The sequence below is a fragment of the Wyeomyia smithii genome, chromosome 3 (genome assembly GCF_029784165.1).
Source record: "Wyeomyia smithii strain HCP4-BCI-WySm-NY-G18 chromosome 3, ASM2978416v1, whole genome shotgun sequence".
NCBI classification, from domain to species: Eukaryota; Metazoa; Arthropoda; class Insecta; order Diptera; family Culicidae; genus Wyeomyia; species Wyeomyia smithii.
The window spans coordinates 122,429,818-122,448,872 of NC_073696.1; the positions used below are offsets into that span (position 1 = coordinate 122,429,818).

The 19,055-nt window shown below is 38.8% G+C and overlaps 1 protein-coding gene and 1 long non-coding RNA gene across 10 annotated transcripts in view; one reads left to right on the plus strand and one right to left on the minus strand.

The window, feature by feature from the left end:
- LOC129731044 (semaphorin-1A) overlaps nt 1-19,055 on the plus strand; it is a 446,018-nt gene that overhangs the window by 247,137 nt on the left and 179,826 nt on the right. The window lies entirely within an intron of this gene.
- Nucleotides 13,029-14,964, minus strand: LOC129731050 (uncharacterized). The gene is made up of 2 exons (XR_008728962.1): nt 14,633-14,964; nt 13,029-13,842 (listed from the first exon to the last, which is right to left on the minus strand). It is a non-coding gene; the product is annotated as an uncharacterized LOC129731050 (long non-coding RNA).

The following is a 19,055-nucleotide window of genomic DNA, read 5'->3' on the forward strand; positions in this document are numbered from 1 at the left end:
TTCTTTCGGGACGATTTGAACTTCAGGAGGGGCTAGTAAAGAACGTAATAAATAAAATTCATTTATATCGACGTATAGCATTCTGTTCACTTTGCTTATCGATGCCATAGCACCGAAACTACCGAGTTGACAAAATGCGTGTTAACGACCTTTGCTGTTGATCATTTCAAACTACATAATAAAGCAGTTCAGTTTGGAGCTTCAGCTTACCAACATGTAACTTTTTAATTAATAAACGTACCGAACAATCCGGGAACTTATCTTGAAAACAGCTTAAAATGATCGAGATGATACCCAGAGGCCAGAAATCAGCCTCACATGCTATTTTGAAACCACAATGGCGATTTCTGATCTCTGGAAAACAACCCAAAATTTCCGAATGCAACCCAATATGGGTATCCTTCAGAAACCGGAAGTTGCCATCTTACAATGCATAATGGTGCCTGAGTTTAAATTTTAGCTCCTTTCATCATTCTGCTTTCGGAGACACTTATATTGGGTGGTATTTGGGCACTTTCCGCTGTTTTTAGAAACCATAAGTTAACATCAAAGAAATAGTTATCGGTTTCCGTTATACTCTACTAATTTTCTATATATATATATATATATATATATATATATATATATATATATATATATATATATATATATATATATATATATATATATATATATATATATATATATATATATATATATATATATATATATATATATATATATATATATATATATATATATATATATATATATATATATATATATATTATCTGGGCGTCATTCTGGTTCTAGAAACACCCATATTAGAAACATTACGGACATATTTGTTACCCCTAGAAACATTCACCTGCCAAATTTGGTTCCATTCAGTTAGCTTTCGAGATGTGCAGAAATTTGAGTTTTATTTCTATGGTAGAAGGAGGGATGTCGACCCATAATGGACATATTCGTTACGCCTAAAAACACTCACATGCCCAATTTGTTTGTATTTGCTTGATTGTTTCTCGAGCTGTGCGAAATTTGTGTTTCATTTGTATCGGACCTCTCCCTTACAGAAGATGGAGGGGTGTCAAACCATTATGAGCATATTTGTTATCTCTAAAAACATTCACCCGCCAAATTTGATTCCATTGACTTGGTTAGGTCTCGAAATGTGTAGAAATTTGTATTTCATTTGTATGGGACCCCTTTCTTCCAGAAGAGGAAGTCTCGAACTATCCTAGTCACTTTTCTCGGCCCCTAAAACCCCTATATACAATGTTTTACGCTGATCGGTGCAGTAGTTTCCAAGCCTATATGGATCAGACAGACAGACAGAGCTGCATTTTCATATGTTTAGATTAATTACTATAAATTTTCGTTTGAGGCAAAGCAACGTTTACTGGGTCTTACTAACTTACTAACACATATACCCCCATAAACAGTATGCGTTGTACTAGAACAATTTGGCGAAACACTTTCTATGCGAAACCGTAGGAAAATGGAACGAAAAAAAAAAACTAGCAGTGATGAAAGGGAAATAAATTGAGAGAAATAAATTTCTTTTTTTCTCAATCACGGACGAAGCTTTACCAATGTTTTGTTGTTCGCTGTAGCGAAGTCTGATCGGAATCGGTTCCGGAACCCACGGATGACGACAATGGCGCCGCGTGGAATCATTATTAATGTTTCGAGCCGCGTGACGTTAGTCAATCAGCTGCCATTTTGATGCTTTTTTGTTTGCTAGAATTTTGCTGCCCGATTAATATTCTACGGCACGACAGCAAGAAACACGCGAAAATATCAGTTGGATGTCTAGATTAACGATTACAAAAACAGTGTCTCTAACGCCCAGAACAGAAAGTCTGGTATTCATTTAAAGAGCATTAGGAAAGTTTCTAACGGATTTTCTTTCAGATGTTCCTGCGAATTTAAAGTTTGCTTCTATGAAAAAATTTGTCAGAGAACTTGATGATTTGGCAAGGGATATGCTGCGTAGCAAAGATCAAAGTGTTCGTGACGAATAAGACGATGGGCTCGAAGCTGTACAAGGAGGAATGTCTCAAAAATCGCGTACTACCTTTCATTAAAGCCCATGAAAGTCCCGTGAACTTTTGGCCAGATTTGGCGAGTTGCCACAACAGCCGGGAAGTCGTCCAGTGGTACCGCGATAATAACCTAGATTTCATCGATAAAAACATAAATCCACCCAACTACCCATAGTTCCGGCCCATCGAGAGACTTTGGGCAATAATGAAGCGGAAGCTTAAGAAAAGTGGAAAACGGCTCGGGATGCGACTCAGATGACCAAAATGTGGAACAAATGTGTCCAGGAAGTTGACTCCGGAAGTGTGCAGCGTTTGATGGGAGAAAAATTAGAATCGAAGTGAAATGATTTGTATTGATATTTTTCCTTGAAGTACAGTGAATTATCTTTGTTTTGATGTATTAACCTCATTTGTACGTCAATCCGTTACTGAGATACAGATGATTTTATTATTCCGGATTCTAAATCATCATAGCTTAGGAGATAAAAATTGTTCTACAATGTATGTTTTTTTTTTCTATCTTAGAAAAAAAAGCCTTTTTCCTTACTTTTATACTTCAACTAGCTGGACCCAGTAAACGTTGCTTTGCCTCAAACGAAAATTTATAGTAATTAATCTAAACATATGAAAATGCAGCTCTGTCTGTCTGTCTGATCCATATAGGCTTGGAAACTACTGCACCGATCAGCGTAAAACATTGTATATAGGGGTTTTAGGGGCCGAGAAAAGTGACTAGGATAGTTCGAGACTTCCTCTTCTGGAAGAAAGGGGTCCCATACAAATGAAATACAAATTTCTACACATTTCGAGACCTAACCAAGTCAATGGAATCAAATTTGGCGGGTGAATGTTTTTAGAGATAACAAATATGCTCATAATGGTTTGACACCCCTCCATCTTCTGTAAGGGAGAGGTCCGATACAAATGAAACACAAATTTCGCACAGCTCGAGAAACAATCAAGCAAATACAAACAAATTGGGCATGTGAGTGTTTTTAGGCGTAACGAATATGTCCATTATGGGTCGACATCCCTCCTTCTACCATAGAAATAAAACTCAAATTTCTGCACATCTCGAAAGCTAACTGAATGGAACCAAATTTGGCAGGTGAATGTTTCTAGGGGTAACAAATATGTCCGTAATGTTTCTAATATGGGTGTTTCTAGAACCAGAATGACGCCCAGATAATATATATATATATATATATATATATATATATATATATATATATATATATATATATATATATATATATATATATATATATATATATATATATATATATATATATATATATATATATATATATATATATATATATATATATATATATATATATATTATCTGGGCGTCATTCTGGTTCTAGAAACACCCATATTAGAAACATTACGGACATATTTGTTACCCCTAGAAACATTCACCTGCCAAATTTGGTTCCATTCAGTTAGCTTTCGAGATGTGCAGAAATTTGAGTTTTATTTCTATGGTAGAAGGAGGGATGTCGACCCATAATGGACATATTCGTTACGCCTAAAAACACTCACATGCCCAATTTGTTTGTATTTGCTTGATTGTTTCTCGAGCTGTGCGAAATTTGTGTTTCATTTGTATCGGACCTCTCCCTTACAGAAGATGGAGGGGTGTCAAACCATTATGAGCATATTTGTTATCTCTAAAAACATTCACCCGCCAAATTTCATTCCATTGACTTGGTTAGGTCTCGAAATGTGTAGAAATTTGTATTTCATTTGTATGGGACCCCTTTCTTCCAGAAGAGGAAGTCTCGAACTATCCTAGTCACTTTTCTCGGCCCCTAAAACCCCTATATACAATGTTTTACGCTGATCGGTGCAGTAGTTTCCAAGCCTATATGGATCAGACAGACAGACAGAGCTGCATTTTCATATGTTTAGATTAATTACTATAAATTTTCGTTTGAGGCAAAGCAACGTTTACTGGGTCCAGCTAGTTGAAGTATAAAAGTAAGGAAAAAGGCTTTTTTTTCTAAGATAGAAAAAAAAAACATACATTGTAGAACAATTTTTATCTCCTAAGCTATGATGATTTAGAATCCGGAATAATAAAATCATCTGTATCTCAGTAACGGATTGACGTACAAATGAGGTTAATACATCAAAACAAAGATAATTCACTGTACTTCAAGGAAAAATATCAATACAAATCATTTCACTTCGATTCTAATTTTTCTCCCATCAAACGCTGCACACTTCCGGAGTCAACTTCCTGGACACATTTGTTCCACATTTTGGTCATCTGAGTCGCATCCCGAGCCGTTTTCCACTTTTCTTAAGCTTCCGCTTCATTATTGCCCAAAGTCTCTCGATGGGCCGGAACTATGGGTAGTTGGGTGGATTTATGTTTTTATCGATGAAATCTAGGTTATTATCGCGGTACCACTGGACGACTTCCCGGCTGTTGTGGCAACTCGCCAAATCTGGCCAAAAGTTCACGGGACTTTCATGGGCTTTAATGAAAGGTAGTACGCGATTTTTGAGACATTCCTCCTTGTACAGCTTCGAGCCCATCGTCTTATTCGTCACGAACACTTTGATCTTTGCTACGCAGCATATCCCTTGCCAAATCATCAAGTTCTCTGACAAATTTTTTCATAGAAGCAAACTTTAAATTCGCAGGAACATCTGAAAGAAAATCCGTTAGAAACTTTCCTAATGCTCTTTAAATGAATACCAGACTTTCTGTTCTGGGCGTTAGAGACACTGTTTTTGTAATCGTTAATCTAGACATCCAACTGATATTTTCGCGTGTTTCTTGCTGTCGTGCCGTAGAATATTAATCGGGCAGCAAAATTCTAGCAAACAAAAAAGCATCAAAATGGCAGCTGATTGACTAACGTCACGCGGCTCGAAACATTAATAATGATTCCACGCGGCGCCATTGTCGTCATCCGTGGGTTCCGGAACCGATTCCGATCAGACTTCGCTACAGCGAACAACAAAACATTGGTAAAGCTTCGTCCGTGATTGAGAAAAAAAGAAATTTATTTCTCTCAATTTATTTCCCTTTCATCACTGCTAGTTTTTTTTTTTCGTTCCATTTTCCTACGGTTTCGCATAGAAAGTGTTTCGCCAAATTGTTCTAGTACAACGCATACTGTTTATGGGGGTATATGTGTTAGTAAGTTTCCCGCTACATTCATTCCTCTGGAGTCCTGTTTCATTGCTACTATGGCTGTTCCCAGTCCTTCGTCTGTTCGCTGGCAGTCGTACACGGAAGGAGCATTAAACTTTAGTTTTGAACACGCACGGCAACATAAAATGGCAAAGCGCTTGCGCACAATTCACCCGACAAACAACCGTTTCAATCCCCCTCCTCGAATGCTTTCGTGACCACCGCACCACCGCCACGTTAGTGCTCGATTTTGGTCGGAGCCTCGCCAAAGTAGCAACATTCGACGCCTTGAATACCAGAGATCTGCTGCCAACCGGGCTGTGGGAATACTGAGCGACAGCATTGAATTATTCCACATAATGTCTCCGCAAATTATTCATATGATTTGCAGTTGGCGCAAAGACTCATGGTATATAATAGACGCAAATAAATGTATTCATGCTCGGTGCAGAGCGCAAATATACGGCCACCAGTAGTGGCTGTACCTGTACCTGTGCCGGCATACACTTCGGAAGCAGTCCTTGAGGGGGTTTCCTTACAGTTAAAATAAGTCAGGGAAGCATGATGATAGTTGGCACCATCATTCTACATGTCAAGGTGGGACTTTTTGCCCCCCGGAGAATCACTGGAGTTCGCTCTTTACTCGGTAGCGTTACTGGCTTTGCTATTATTATGTGACATTACACAATAATAATTGTGAAATGCTAGTGCTTACACTTTCATTTAAAGTTAGAACACTAATTGCCAGAAGGGTACAAATTATGTGGTAGTAAGATAGTTCACCACAGAATCGCGTGATTTATCAACCGTTGAGTAGCAGTTCTTGCATTTTGTGGTTTGTGAAAACAAAGGGCCATGCATGGAAACTGCTCAATCAGGTCAAGTACGTTCGGTGTGATTATGTCACATGAGGCAAAAAATGCCATCAGACAAATCCAACCGCAAAAACTTTTTTTATAGAATTTTAAAACAAAAATTGCTATTTTCGATTCGCATTCAGAATGAGAAGATTATTTTGGAACTGTAGCATGCTCGATATAACCAAACTTTGTTTTGAATATACCTATTTCGAAAACAATCATTAATAATGTGATTGCTTTGGTTTTCTTTGTCCGACAATGGTTCAACGGCACTGGAATGAATGGATACATAGCGTAACAATACGTATCAATGATAATGGCCGAGATACAAGAAATGGAAAAATACGGACACAACCCTCTTGGGAAAATGATTATCGCGTGCATATGGCTGAGGCGAATAAGTTTCTTGTTGGATATGTGATTTTACAGTAGCATGCCTTTTTATAAGCACAGTTGAAAGGACCCTTCAGAAGCAGCTGCGAATGTGACTGTTCAGAGTTTCCCGCTTCCTTTGCCTCCTTGGGATATCTCAACTGTAACTGTTCTCTACCGCTCTGCTGCATTCATTCGGCTACACACAATTACTCTAATTACCCCTATCGGAGGGAACTGAGTGCAAATAAACTAGGAAAGAATTGATATAGCAATGAGGATATGATGCGTGTACATTAGGGTGACCGAAAATATGCTATTTAGTGTGTCTTTTATTGATTTAGAAAGTGCTTATGGGCAAATTTGGCTAGGCTCAGCTTCATTTGTTTATTTTTTTCTTTTTTAGTTACACTTTAAGACACTTCGTTTGGTCACCCTAGCTTTCGAAGAAATGTAGAATTGTTACACGACGTAGCTCCGGGGTTGTTCTTTTACAATCAATTGTATAAATTGTATCCAGTTGGGTTTGTTTGTTTGTTAATCTCCCGGGGTAAAATGGCCCAAATGGACTATACAAATTTCTACATGAATAATTTAGCGCTGAACAAATGGTGGATTTGCACTGCTACACTTGTTTCATTCGTATTAATTCGTACGAACAATGAATACGTTGCTTAAAGTTAGTTTCAATTTTCAATTGAAAGTTTGAAGCTGCTCAAGCGCCAGGGAATTTGCCTAAAGATAAGGTATACTGTATTAATGTGCTTAATGCTTTATTATCTTTATGTAGAGTGTTTACCTGCCTCGAAGAAATAACATTTCAACTGCTTCAACTCTAGCAGGGTTCTTTCTCTATTTTGATATTTTTAATTTTAACTTGATTCAAAATTCACATCCATCGACAGTAAATGGTGGGCTGCGTTATAAACCTATTACCGCATTGTATAAACATTCGATTTTCCACGCTCATTACAGCGTCCGTCGGTCGCTTTGATTCGACGCGCAAAACTGCTTTCCACGGAAGTGACAGACGCCCGGGCGCGCGGGCATAAATAGCATTTCCCTTTTCATCCGCCGGCGCTAGTTTGTCATTCTAATAAAAATGTCATCCCGCGGTGAGAAAGCGAACAACAGAAGAGTGTTGGTTTTGATTTAATGACTATATGAGCGCCAGGGGTACCCTTCGTTCGGTAATTTGATAAGAAATGCTCACAGTTTTTTATTAGCTTGCGATGCTACTTCTAACCACGCAGATGCTGGTGCAATGCTCAAGCCTCGAAATTATTTCGACTTGCGGCAAATTGAGGGTGGCAATATTAGCTCCTTCTATTTTTTAACTTTGGGTATAAATATTATTTATGATGTGGGTTGCTTGCTTGTTTATTTTATGTTTCAATGCACCCCAAATAGCATGCCAACTCGATTAATGGTTTACAATTCATCGAAAGAAAAGACTGGACTTAATTTTCATGTCATTTTGGTTAAAAAGGTACTACGGTATCAAAGCCTTCTTTCCATTATTAATTGAATTGGGTCTCAAACTCTCTGAAACAACTATTCCTAAGCAAGTAAAAAAAAAGGAAAACTTTCCGCAGGAAATAAAAATTATGATCTTATTGCCACCATGTGACACACTATCGTTATGCTATTCCTAGTTTCCTTAAAATCACAACCGATTTTTATTACCCCACAGCTATGCGGTCTACTAACCATTATCGAATTGTTTGAATTTTACTTGGACTTTTGAAAGCAGTTGTAGATTGAGAAGTTTAAAAAGCGATTTTCAATAAGCATCATTTCATTATTGTAGCATTATTGTAACTCATTTAATGGGCTTAAGTTTTTGCTCTGACCCTAACTGAGTTCACATTGCAAATCAAAAATCTCCAGTGTTACCAGATTAAACCAACCTTAGTTAGAATGCTGTCAAAATTTCATGACATGTTATTGACTCGTTTTCAAGTTATTGCTCTGGAACCGACGCTATTTCTGTTATTTTGGTTACCATGGAAAAAGTGAACTTCATGTTTTGACTAACAATTGCTTTAGTTAACTTAGCAGAAAGGTCAAATAAGGCATCACGCCGAAAAATATCAAAAAAAAAAATCGCAAAATTATTTTCTTATTGTCGCAAAGTGAAATTGAGCGAGCTAGTGAAGACCACAGTTATTTCAATGGAATGCGTCCTTTATGAATTTGTATGCATAAAGAAGTTGTGCACGAGAGAAATGCCGCGTTTCCTAACAATTGATCAAAAAACCAACGTGTCAAACTTCGATGGAGAATCTGCAAATAATTACGCGCAATATGGAGGCATTTTTGTGGCCGACGGTAAAGTGTTGGCCAGTATTTTTTTGGAAGAGTGAAGAGTGTCAAAACGCTCAAACGTTCATAACTGTTTTGTTTCTCATTCTACCGTCACCAAATTTCGACAGATAGTAGTACATATTGCCATCTTCAATGTGTGAAAAAAAAGATTTTCAAAAAAGGTACTTTTCAAGATATTTGATATTATGCGACAATTTATTACTTTTGGCTCAGAAGAAAAAATCACAGTCTACATATTTTTTCTAGAACCGAAATTTCATAACCTTGAACATTGCTGAAGACACCATTTCAATCAAACAAGTCGTATTTCTGATATAGAATTTTTTTCCATTAGACACCATTTTAGGTAGGCCCTTTTGAGACAGTAGTCGCGAGTCTACATGCAGCAGCCGATAACAGCAGCGGTAGCTGCCGCGAGTATCAGCACGGCTTAACAGATCTCATACATTTTTTTGTGGTTCCCAATGTGACATATGCACGTCCGGTAGCGCTGATGTCGAAATACAAAACGCAGCGCGAACATGGCAGCACATGGTTCTAGTGTTACTATCGTAAAGTACTGGTATCATCGGACGTTGATTTTATTGAAAATTTGTTCAAAGTGTTATGTCTGTTAGTCTGTGGAAGAAGTTCATTCCCATTGTCGAGAATAACACAGAGTCGCCATCAGTATCATATCCGATATTGAATTTAACAACAAATTGTCCTTTCGAGTACAAATTAAACACTTAATTGGAGAGGTAATATCTTCGGATACCAGCAGCTTTCACTGCAGCGGGTACCAGTAGCGATGAAGATGGTAGGGTAGCAGCGTCAGCGGTGGGTGTGGCGGCACTTCCTTTTCAACTTTCTTAATGTTGATGGAATAAATCATAATAATTTTTTTTTTGCAAACCGAAGCCGCCCGACTTCAGGAAGCGCTGTCCATAGACTACACCAACGGTGTAAGGCAGTTGAAAAAAGAGAACGAGTCTCACCGTCACACCTAGCGAATCACTGCAGGTTCTTATGAACACGCACTTCCCTGGGTCCATAGGTATAACCAAACAACCAACGCGGAGCAACAGAGTCCGAGAACAAGACGTACAGAGCCCAACGACTAAATTCTGAACTCTCTAAGGTTGTTTTACGAAAGCTCTGATTAATTGGGCATTAAGCTCCTTTGAACTTATGAAGTCTCCAGGATCAGATGGCATTCTACTCACATTATACAAAAATCAGATGGGATCATTATACCTAAACTGATACATCTTTTCCGCGCAAATTTCACCCTGGGCTATATTTCAGTTAACTGGCGGAAAGTCAAGGTGACCAAGGTTCATACCGAAGGTAATAAGAAAAAGCCAGAACACTCCCTAAGACCTTCAGGCCTATAAGCCTCACATCTATACTCCTGAAGTTAATGAAGAAAATTATGGCTAGCTATATTCGCAATGAGTTCCTAAAGGACTCGCCACTACACAAAGATCAGCACGCCTACCAACCCGGTAAATCGACGGAAACTGATTTTCATGGCATAGTGACTCTTATAGAAAAGTCGCCGAAGTATCAAGAGACGGCGCTATTCGCTTTTCTTGATATTGAAGGCGCTTTTGACAATACATTCTAATACAGCTTTCCCGAAGAGGAGCGTTGATAACGCTACAATGTGCTGAATTCAGAATATGCCCTCGAGCAGAGAAATAGCAGCTAGATTAGGAGATGCTTCAATCCCCATCTCAGCAACAAAGGGATGTCTACAAGGAGGAGTCCTCTTTCCCTTCTTTGGTCGCTGGTGGTCGCATCAAGAAACCTAACCCAGCTTGGCTATGAGACTGTTGACTATGCCGATGTCGTAGTCCTCATAATTCGCGGAAAATGTGACGCAACAATGTGGAACTGCCTTCAGACGGCACTAGACATAACATAAATACCGAACATAAATACCGCTAAAACAGTTATTGTACCCTTCACCAAACGGAGGAAACACACTCTGTCTCCTCCTTCACTGAATGGGTGTTTACTGGGTATTATTATGGACAGCAAGCTGAGTCGGACGGCCCAAATTGACTACAATTTGGGCAATTTGGGCTTGCAGCACACTGCTTGGCAAAACCTGGGGATTGGAACCACAATTGACTCTCTGGTCCTACATAACCATTGCACGGCCAAGAACTACCTACGCCGGCCTCTCTCGTGTGGTGGCCAAAGGTAAATGAAGTGACAGCCCAAGCATAGTTTGATAAAGTTCGAAGACTGGCCTATCTCTCCGGTACTAGCGCCATGCGCACCACACCAAAGGCTTTAACAAATAAAACAATCTTCAGAGGCTATAAGATTGGTCATTTTTGCATTCTGAAGAAGTTTCAGGTCACACCCTTCAGAACCATTTCGATATTCCATATAAAATGATTGAAACCAATCGCCGTATGTGGAGCAGGGATGGTCCTGTACTTCCATCAAGCATCATTTGCTTTTACACAGATGGTTCGAAAATAGGATCCAACACTGGTTCCGGAGTTTACGGGCCCGGTGTCAAGGCAGCTATTCCAGTAGGTAAATGGCCCACGTTTTTTCAAACAGAAGTGTACGCTGTAGCAGGGACCTAGCGTGGTTGGTAACGTCTCCGCCAACCACGCTCGACGCCTGGGTTCGAATCCCAACGCCGATATAGGTGTCGATGGTTGTGGGGTGGCGTGATCCACTCACAACCAACCCAACTGGTTGAGATTCAATCCTAGCCGACACCGGGAGATTTTCTAAGGCGAAAAATCTCTGGGATAACGCCTTCCATCGCATGAGGAAGTAAAGCCGTTAGCGCCGGTCCGTTAATTAACGGGTCGTGAGTTAGGGTCCTGGGTGGAGTCGCCTCCCTGGGCGTCGGTGATTGGCACAACAGTGGCGGAACTAGACCGACGGGAAATAAGCGAGAATAAAAAAATAAAAAAGTGTACGCTGTACTCATATACTCATCCGTTCATCAAGAGACGTCTTAAACGTAACTACAGGCATGCGAAAATCCGCATCTTCTTGAACAGCCAAGCTGCACTTTTTGCCCAGTTTTCAAAATGTGCGTCCAATTTAGTTTGGGAGTGCAGCGCAGCTCTACGGGGGCTATTCCGAGTGAACCAAGTTCTATTATACTAGGTACCTGGACACTGTGGTATCGAGGGCAATGAAAATGCTGACTACCTAGCAAGACAAGGATCAGCACAGCAATTCATTGGCCCGGAGCCATCTCTTTGGTTTAAGATATATGGGCGATTGCCCACAAAGGATGAAGTGGAATCAATGTCCGCGTTGAATATAGATGGCCCCTAAGAAGGGTAAAATATTCACACACAAGCACGGAATTATAATAAGTAGGTATATCACTTGCCCTCAATAGTGATAGTGCTAAAAATGGAGGTGCTGTTTACAGTAAACACCCGGGCAAAGTCACAATAGGTCAACCTTTTTGGTCGCAGTGACATGCCAATGAGCGTCACATCTACACTCCTGAAGTTGATGGAGAAAATTGCAAATAGCTATATCCACAATGAGTTCCTCATGGACTCACCACTACAAAAAGCACTCCTGCTTAACCGGTAAATCGACGGCAACTGATTTCCATGGCATAGTGACTCTTATCGGAAAGTCTCCGAAGTATCAAGAGCACTTGAGCTAGCTTCGATAAATAACTGTTTAAAATACACTTATTATGGAAACAACGCCATCTCCCAGATGGTCTCCAGGTAAGATGCTGGCCTAACAAGCCAGTCGTCGAAGGTTCGAGTCTCGGCTCGGGAGAGACTGTTAGTGTCAGTAGGATCGTAGCGCTAGCCCCGCAATTGTCCTGTACACTGAACAGTTGGCTGCGAAGTCTGTGTATAAATAAACAGAAGTTCGGAATCGGAATGCAGCACCCAAGGCATTGAAACAACGCATTTAGTATACCAGTGAATAGTAAGTTATCAATAGATGATGCAATATAGTATGCTTATTTCATTCCGAACGGTGGAGCCTTTTCACCTCAAATCACCCAAAATACATCAATAAAAAATCAAAACAAAACTATACTAGCAGGTCAAAGCATATAAAATCTCCAGAAAAGCTAATTTAGATATAGTCTTGAATTATCAATTTAAAATTTATTTCTTTGTTGAATAACAGATTGTGCTCTAGAAACAATGGTCTTTTTCCTCAAAATTGTGATTCTACTATTCGTAATTGATCTGATCTTTCATTGTTTTGTGGGTTTGCTGGCCTGGGTGACCGGAATAAATTGTCACAAAATGAGGTTTCTTTCAAAAGAATCAGTATCTTTTCTTCTACATGCTATGTATTCTCCTAAATTGCTTTATTTCCAATTAACGCACTGCAACCTCCCCATAGCGTTTGTCCATTATTTTTACTTATCGCAATACATCATTTCGCCACTGCCTAGCACTCGATTCGAAGAAACGCCTCTGTCAGTAAACATGCTTTCGTTCCAATTTTCACAACTAGATTCCATTGTCGCCCAAGCGGCAATCTAAAAACCAAATCAATTCGGGGAAGCCAAAAACGCCTTTTATCCTGAATTATTGCAATACATTCAAGAGATTACGCGCGCATTGAGGGAGCGCGTTTCGATACTAAACATTATTATTTCCTCTGTGATAATTTTACTGTATCAGCTTCTTGAAATTGTGTTCTCCGTGACATTTGACGCCTCCTCGCTGAAGGATAAAGTCGAGCAGTTGCTCGCCCAAGGCCAGCACAATCAGCAAAAACAGTGCGCTAATAGCTGATATTAACTGTGACACCGTTTGACAGCCTGACTGTCTCATAAGCTCGATAATGCACTTCGGGAGCGCCATCGTTTTGCTGTTCCTGTTTTGCTTGTCCGGATTTTTTTTGTGCTACTTCCTTTGCCGTCTACGTCGATCGTCGATTGCGAAGCGCTGGACCTGTCACCAACGATTTGCTAGATTCCTGGTTTTCCGTTGCCGAATGTCTAAGAGAAGTCGTCCAATGTGTCGAAAAATGACGGAAGGTTTGGATTGTTATCCTTTTTCAATAGTTAAACGCCCCATCGTTTGGATTACTCTCGGGATCTGGAAACTCAACTTTCTTGCGCCATTTTGAAAAATATGTTGAATACCTATGAAGAACCAAAACATTACTCAGTATGAAAAAATTTATGTTTTAAGATCTCGATGACACTGGTGTCCAGCCCCCTTAACAGTTTGAAAACAAGCCCAATTAATTAGCCAACATTTAAATAGATTTAAAAACTTGCACACACTAGCAGGAATTATTTTAATCGATTAACCCGAAGCACACTTCAGCTTTTCGCGAACAAAGTTACAAGATATTGAATACATTTTCCCTAGTTATGTTTCATCATATTCCTAACTAATCAGCCGCAATTTTATAATGACGGTACACAATCAAGTAGAATGAACCTATGCCACACGATTTGTTCAAAGCGATTTCGAAGCCTGTTCGCACTTGCGCAAACTCTCATAATGAATTGTCAAAATATGCGCGACGATAAAAGCAAAAATATTTCCTTCCTTTTTTCGCATGCAAAAACCAAACAAATATTAGTAACTTAGTAGTCACCAATGTGACGAGTATCTTGTAGCATTGTCTGTAGAAAGTTTACACGAAGACTGAGGCAGTGCTCTTAAACGTATGAATTACGCCAAGAACCAAAATAATCTTGCTATCTCTTTCTAACGCGAGAGTTAATTGGAATTTTTGTTGGACTCTTTTCACGTTTGTCCGGCGGACATTGAGAGGTTAAGTCCACAGCAAATATATGAGCTTTGACAGTGATAGCATACTTCTGGGTTCACCAGCCAATTAGCTTTCTTTATACTGGCTAATTGTGTGTAGTGAATTCAGTGTCATCGAGCCTTAAAATCTATTTATTTACATTAACGCACAATTGACACCTGCACCACATCCGTTTAACGTTCACGATCAGACTGATGCTGGTCTGGTCAGACAAAACCGAACAAGTACACGCAATCCAAAACAAGAACAAACACGTCCAAACCTGGGTGCGTGTTCGTTCTCTTCGGCTCTGGTTTTCGCCCGTTCTATAGGGTTTGCTTGCAAAATTTAACAGGGAGCTACTAATAGATATACTGATCAACATTTTACAGTTCAATACACTTCTAGCTATCCCTATGAATAACACTTTGTTTTGGTAGTTTTTTTAAATGAATAACAGAAAGAAACTCAACGACGACTGAAAGTAGCGAGCCACCGCGATACGAACGATGGCCGAAGATGCATTAAAGACGAAACACGAACTATGATTGATTCACCTTCGCGTTTGTTGTTATCGGACATACTCGTGATAAGATTTAGCAATAATTTCTTAATAAATATACTACCAAATAATTGGCTTACAAAAAATATTACTCCGATTTTGAGTATTTCCAATCTAGCGTGTAAGCTATTTTTAATCCTGCACAGCTTTGGTAATTTTTTGATAAGCAACGCAATAAACTCCTATATTTCAACGCTGTGGTGCAATAACCTCACTTGATAAAAATTGAAATGGGTGTTACAGAGACAGATTCCATCACCTTTCTCACTGGCCAAAGATAATGTCGTTTCGTTTTCTGCTAACATCGTACGACGCACAGGTGTGTAAATACGAAAGCGAAGGCTCGCCCGGCTTTTATGTGCTAGTGCAGATCGGAACGTATGAGTCATCCTTCAGGCGTGTCGATATCGGTCAAAGATGCTGCTTCCTCATCTTTGTTTTGGAATTAAAAGATCTTTTCCCTGTGCGTAGTTAGAAATTTGTCTGCAATCTGCAGATTTTATTAAAATAATATATCTAATTACGCTAAATGTCTAATTGGCTGTTAGTTAAACTTCAAAATGAAGCACGATGAGGAAAAATTTGTTTTACCTTTTTTCACCTTTTTAACAAGCATTATTTTCCTTTACTTTTGAAAATAATAAGCAATAGTATTCAAGAAATTAGCTTAGCTTCACTCAACAAACAGAAACATTCAAGAAGTTATGGCGAAAACAATTTTGAATGTTTAAATACCTACCGACGACTTCTTGAAACCATTTTTCTAAATTTTCATAAAGATTTCAGCAATAAGGAGAACGGCCCCATGAGCTAAACTTGAAAATTAATAGGCGGTCATCTCGAGTTAACAGGTATATCGTCAGTTGAATTCAACTCTGGCACAACTCTAGTTTCGAGAAAAACGCGCTTGAAAATTTGCGTCAAAAATTTCTTTTTTCATTTTCGTGGAAAACTCCAATTTTAAGACTTCCCATTTTTATTGAACTTGTTTAGATCTATCATGTGCATGTAATAGGCAAGTTATAAAAATTGTAACCTCATTTTTCTGTCTTTTTAGGGATATTTTAGATTTGTTCAATAAAGGCACTTTTGTTTATATTTCTGAAAATATTGTGAATTTTGAAACGGGTCTTTGTGAGATGAAACTTTATAGTATTTGGCATCGTTTGCCATCAATAACTCAAAACTGCAAAATTTTGAGTTGTGCCAGTATTGAATTCAACTGACGATATAACCCTTCAAGATAAATTTGATTTTCAAAAGAATTGGTAATCATCTGAGACAGAAGTTGATCGGACAAAACCAAACAAGTATACGCAATCCAGAACAAGAACAAACACGTTAGAAATTGAGAACGTGTTCGTTCTCTTCGGCTTTGGTTTTAGTCGGTTCTATTGAATTCATTTACAAAATTTAGTAGGAAACTATTAATAAATGTACTGATCATTATCTTACAGTAATGCACTACACTTTCAACTATCTCTATGAATAACACTATGTGTTGGTAATTTTTATATACATAAACAATAGAAAGAAACGCAGCGTAGAATAAAATACCGAGCGTCCACAATACGAATGACAACAAAAGATGCAACGAAGACGAAAACGAACTATTGTGCATGCAGAGAAAAATCGGAAGCGTCAAGTCGCTCGTCTGACAAGGATTTTCCAGCGAATTTCGTAGTATTTGAATATAATGTAGTCTTTGATTCAACATAAAATGTCCCGAAATATGCGACTGTAATATTTTCTAATAGTTTTGATTGTTTTCTAGTCGCAAAACTATGTCAATTTTATCAAAGAACAATAAAACTTGTACCCAATCCAATCCAATCATCAAAATGCCTCAACTCTTTCAATTAATATGTCAGACTTGAATCATCACTCACTGATATTTTCACACGTTAACTAGTGTGAATTACCTTACATACTTCTTAGCGCGTGAAGTAGAGAGGTCAGCCTTGAACATGCTACTTACGCACTCAAATAGAAGGACACTCGTCCGTAATCTCTTGTACAACTCATCATGACTACTTATAATGATCTTCCGCAAATTTCTCGTTACAGTAACAGCTTCGTTTGAATTAGCATAATTATTCTGGCAAATGTAACATTCTCGTTACGAGTGAAGAAAGAAAACCATAAGTTTTGCGAGGGAAACGTAGTTTTCTGTAAAGCAGAGCTCATCGCAAGTCACCTCATTATTTCGTGCTTTTTGATTTGATTAAGGTAAACGAGAAAAGTTTTCACTCGTTTCCTTCCAATGATAATGCCGGAGAGTATATAGCTGCACCCAATGCTTTAATCGACTAACTTTTCGCGTTCCTGTCTTGCAGATGTGTTTTCTTTTAAGCTCATATACAATGAAAATCTACGAAAGTCATTGCTAGTGCTATTGCCTTCGTGTATCAAGTTTTCCAGTCCTGCTTTCCACACACATACAGAATACGCGACCAACTGATCAATGGAGTCACGTTTTGGTAACAAACATTTCATCCGCTCGTAAGCGTGTTTGTATGGCTGTGTGTATGTGTGTGGTTGAATTATATATGATTGCGTGGGTTTTCCGTTCTTTTGTGAACTTTTCTTCAACTCTGACTAACGATGTCAGGTTTGTCCACTGCGAACCATGTTATCCCTAATATGTACGGGGAAAGATAAAATACAAGCGCAGCTGCTAACCTTTTTTTTTCAGTGCACAGGAGATCAGAGCTATACCAAGAATTATTGTTCTACACGAAGGGTCTCGACAATTTCGCTTTCCAAGTCGTCTATGTTGAATAAAGAAGGCCTTACAACAAATTTTTATAGGAAGAAAATATTGACTACTTGCTGACCCGGCAAACTTCGTCCCGCCTATTTTAGTGTTTAGTTTGATAATTTTAAACATTTCAAATTCATTGATTCCTGCGATTGGATTATATCGTTTAAAAATGATTGGTTTTATCGGAATGACAACATCCTCGACTTTTGGCTTTTGTACAAGACCTCTATTCCGGATATATATTGGGTGCATTTCAGTTGTTTTCGTTGTTTTCCAGAAACTGAAAGTGGTCATTTTCTAATTCAAAATGGTGTCCAGGGTCAATGCTTCTCTACTTCATTTCGATTACGGACATATCCATATGTAGTAGTATTCGGTTATTTTCGGCTGTTTCCCAGAAGTTGCCATTTTACAATTCAAACTGTTGACTAAGGTCAATTTATAGCTCCTTGCATCATTCTGGATCCGGTGATACTCATATTGGATAGTATTTGGTCCTTTGGGCTATTTTTCAGGAACCGTAAGTCGCCATATTGGATTTAGAAATGGCATTTGGAGACAATTTCTGGCCCCTAAGCGTCATTCTGGTTTAAGAAACACCCATATTGGGTGTTATTTGGTCATTTTTGGCTGTTTTCCAAAAACCGTATGTCACCATCTTCGAATTCAAAATGGTGCCTGTGGTCGATTCTAGCTACTGTGTATCATTCTGGTTCCGAAGATACTCATATTGTATGGGAATCGGCCATTTTTGGCTGTTTTTTAGAAACCGAAAGTTGCCACCTTACAATTCATAATGGTGTCTGAGGTCAATTTTCAGCTTCATTCTCGTTCCAGAGATACTCGTATTGGATGGTATTTGGTCACTTAAGGCTGTTTTCCAGACACCGGAAGTCGCCATCTTACAATTCAAAATGTTGTCTGAGGTCGATTTGTGGCTTAAGTGCGTCATAAAAATTCCGGAAATACCCATATTGGGTGGTATTTGGTCATTTGCCACTGTTTTTCAGAAACCGTACGTCGCCATCTTGAATTTCAAAATGGCATTAGGAGACAATTTTTGGCCTCTGAGCGTCAATCTGGTTGAAGAAACACTCATATTGGGTGGTATTTGGTCATTTTCGCTGTTTTCCAGACACCGGAAGTCGCCATCTTACAATTCAAATGTTGTCTGAGGTCGATTTGTGGCTTCAGTGCGTCATAACAATTCCGGAAATACTCATATTGGATGGTATTTGGTCATTTGCCGCTGTTTTTCAGAAACCGG